Below are 4063 nucleotides of genomic sequence, written 5' to 3'. Positions count from 1 at the left end.
AAAATGTAGGAATTCAGGTGTGACTATGTCTGACTTTAGATATTAAGCCCACTCTTTTGCCTCAATCATCTCCAACATGAAATACATAACATACTCAGAGGTAAAAACCAAGTGGTAAAAAGAATTTTAATTTTCAATTTTGGAATACTAACTAACCCTTCCCCCCAAAGGTTAGTGTGTAGATTCCTGGTGTGGCACTGTGGGATTAAGCACTGGACTGCAATGTCGGTTTGAATCACAAGGTCAGTGGTTCAACCCCACCAGTTGCTACCTGGAAACTCTGTACAGGGTTGCTATGAGTCGAAAGCAACTTGATGGAACTTAACAGCACAACAATTCTCCCCAAAGGTTAGTCTATCAGAGAACTTTTAATTCTTGCATATTAACTTTTAAGTCACATATAAGACTTGATACAAGATCCCTTTACTGGAATATTTTTACAAAAAACAAACTGAAAAAATGGTAAAACAGACAGCAGATGAATCACTTACGCACTAAAGCTTTGGGGCAAGATAGAAGTACATTAAGGATTAACCTGAGTCTTGAGTTATACTCTCTCTATGGCATCCTGAAGGTAAGAGATAGATGTTTAATGAATATAGCAGCATGTGATTTCACATGAAATTACAAGAGAAGAACTAATATAACCCTGAGAAAGTACTAAGGAAAAGGTCAAGAACTAAGAACTGAGTTGTTGTTAAGTACTGCTGTGTTGGTTCTGACTCAGGTACCTGTATGAGTTTGAGGAGCGGCTGGTGAATCTGAACCACTGACCTTGCAATCAGCTGTCCAATGCTTATCCTACAGCGCAACATCAGGACTCTGTTGTTGTTAGGTGCCATCACGTTGGTACCAATTCATAGCATCCCTAAGCACAACAGAACGAAACAACTCCCAGTCCTGCAACAATCTCACAATCTTTGCTAGGTCTGAGTCCATTGATTTTTCCACTGTACCAATCCATGTTGTTGCGTAGGTCTTCCTCTCTGTCCCATCCTCCACTTTGTGTAGTCAATAAAGCACAAGTAAACAACTTTCTGATATTCTCTGCTTTCAGTCAAGATCCATCTGATGTCAGCAATGATACCCCTTCACTCCTCTTTCTCTTTTGAATCTGGTATGAACCTCTGGAAGTTCACTATCAGTGAATGGTTGCATCTGTCTTTGTGGTCTCTTTAGCAAAATTTTACTTGCATGCGGTATTAATGATATTGTCCAATGATCCGCATTCCTTTGGGTCACCTCTTTGGAATGGGCACAAATATGGATCTCTGCCAGTCAGATGGTTAGTTGTCTTCCCAATTTCTTGGTATAGAGGATAAGTGTATCCAGTGCTCCATCAGTTTGTTGAAAAGATTTTAATTTGTATTCCATCAACTCCCAGTGCCATGTTCTTTTCCAATGCTTCCAATGCACCTTTTCCTTCTTCCTTCAGGATCACTGGCTCTTGATCATATGCTACTTCTTGAAATGGTTGAACAGCAACCATTTCTTTTTTTGCTTTTACTTTTATGTGCATTTTATTTTAAGTTTAATTTACTACCGAGCCATTAAGTTTTTGTTTTTTCTGAGATATCTTTTACTTCTGTGCAACCTCCTCTTCTGGTTTAGGAACAATTTGTTCCGTTTCAGTGAGGATCGTCTCAATATGGCAGGGGGAGTTCATGCAGGGTTTGATCTGACCATGAGCTCTGTAAGTTCAGTGACGCATCTTGGGAGTTTTGTTGACCTGGATATGCTCAATGACCAGAGAATCCACATCTAAACCCTTTAAGTTCAGCATTGCTCTCCACATTTTTAAGCATGTAAAATTCAGCACTCTTTTGGGGCCACTGACCCTGTGTCCAACACCCCACTGTTTGGCCTGGGCACACCTACCAATGCCACCACTGTAACATCAAAATGGTACACACTGCTTCTGCAAAGTGACACCTTTAAGATACTTGGTGGCTTTCCGGATATGCATACCCTTGATGGCCTGGGCAGTCTCACCGGTGTTCTTAAAATGGACCTGGAGATTTGAACCTCTGGATTTGCATGATTTTGTGAGGGTTTCTGGGTCACATGAGTAGCGAACCATTTTGTGAGATTACTTCAAGCCACTTATAGGAAGAGCTCAACCATTTATTTTTGGTACAGTGGCTCTGTGAATTCCTTCCATCTTTTTTTTTTTTTTTTTTTTTTTTTAAGTTTTTACTGTGAGGTTTACAGGGAGAACATCAGCTTTACACTCATTCTATCGTACTTCGATCGTATTTCATTTCATTGCAGTGATTACAATCCCCTCCACGCATCATTAAATAACCAAAGGGTACACCACACAGGCCCACCCCCAGGCTGCCAGTACACAGGCTTTCTCCCTCCAAGTCCAGTGTCCTCAGCCGCTCCATCTATCCATGTCATTGTCTCTGTCTCCATCCCTGGTGTCACTATCTCTCTGGGTAGGGTCCTGCTCTCCATTCTTCTCACTTGATGGCACCAGGGGACCTCCCCCTCCCTGGACTGCAAAATCAATCACTCTCTTCTTTTGTCAAAAAACATCTACCTCTATATTTACTACCCCCACAGTCAGTCCTGATGGCAATTATTCACTATTGTACCACAAGAGTCTTTTCCCCATTTCCTTTCACCAGCCTGGTCCCAACAGATTGGAAATCATTCAGTAGTGACTCTACCTTCCCTCACCCCGTCTGAAACTTGGCTCCCTCTTGAAAGCTTCTAAGCCAGTCACTACTTGCCTTTGTTGTTGTTGTTATGTGCCATGGAGTTGGTTCCGACTCATAGCGACCCTGTACAGAGTTTCTGAGGCTGTCAATCTTTATGGGAGCAGAAAGCCTCATCTTTCTCCTGCGGAGCAGCTGGTAGTTTCGAACTGCTGATCTTACAGTTCGCAACCCAATTCGTAACCACTACAATACCAGAGTAGCTCCTCCTATTTTGGGTAGCCAATGTCTAAGTTGCCCATCCCTGTCAACGCTGTGTACAGAGGAGGTGGGAGTGATCCTCACTGTAAAGATTTGTTCCCTTTTTTGAGCTACTACATTCATAAGTATAGGTAAAGTTCATCAAATTGTAGCAGGTTATGCTTTTTTTTTCCTCCCCCCTCATCTTTCTTCTTCTAGTCGAGTTCTGATCATCCAGCCATCGAAGCCAGTTCAAGTGGGTACTGTCTGCAAGTAAGGATGTTCTTTTGCATCTCTCCTCACTTCATATCAGCTTGATAATTCAGTCTCCGCTCTAGTCCTCTGTGGCCTCTCTTCCATCTTCTTTTGATGCTTTCTAAATCATTCAGTAATTTGCCCATTGTCATTGTCAAGTGCCATCGAGTCAATTCTGACTCACAGGGACCTTGTATAGGGGTTTCCAAGGAGTGGTGCGCTTGAATCACTAACCTTGTAATTAGCAGTCCAGTGCTGATACTGCAGCACCACACCAGGGCTCTAACTATATTCAATATTGAAAACAAGGCTTGAATTTTTTTTTCTTCAGTTCCCTCAGCTTGAGAAATGCTAAGCATATTCTTCCCTTTTGGTTTTCTAACTCCAAGTCTTTGCACATTTCGTTATAATTATTTGAGTTTGTGTTCTTGAGTTGACCTTTGAAATATTCTCTTCAGCTCTTGTGCCTCCTCATTTCTTACATTTGCTTTAGCATTTCTATGCTAGAGGGCAAGTTTCAGAGTCTTTCAAAAAATATATACAGTTTGGTCTTTTCCTTTCTTGTCTTCTTAATGACCTTTTGCTTTCTTCTGGTATGATGTTCTTGATGTCATCCCATAACTTTTCTGGTCTTCAGTCTTTAGTGTGTAATGCATGCATCAAATCTGTACCTGAAATGATGTCTAAATTCAGGTGAGATATATTCAAGGTCATATTTTGGCTCTGTGGACTTGTTTTAATTATCTTCAGCTTCAGCCTGAACTTGCATGAGCAATTGAATTGATGGTCTGTTCCAGTCTGCCTGCCCCAGGCCTTGTTTTGGCTGATGATATGGAGCTTTTCCACTGTCCCGTTCCACAGATGTTGTCAATTTGATTTCTGTGTATTCCATCGGGTGAGGTCCA

General features: G+C 41.5%; 1 pseudogene; it reads right to left on the bottom strand.

Moving 5' to 3' along the window:
* Nucleotides 1-1531: 1531 nt before the first annotated feature.
* LOC102841076 lies at nt 1532-2080 on the bottom strand (annotated as a pseudogene).
* Between the last annotated feature and the right edge of the window lie 1983 nt (nt 2081-4063).

This window comes from Chrysochloris asiatica, unplaced genomic scaffold, assembly GCF_000296735.1.
Source record: "Chrysochloris asiatica unplaced genomic scaffold, ChrAsi1.0 scaffold00049, whole genome shotgun sequence".
In the NCBI taxonomy this organism is placed as follows: Eukaryota; Metazoa; Chordata; class Mammalia; order Afrosoricida; family Chrysochloridae; genus Chrysochloris; species Chrysochloris asiatica.
This window is presented reverse-complemented; position numbering and strand designations above follow the sequence as displayed.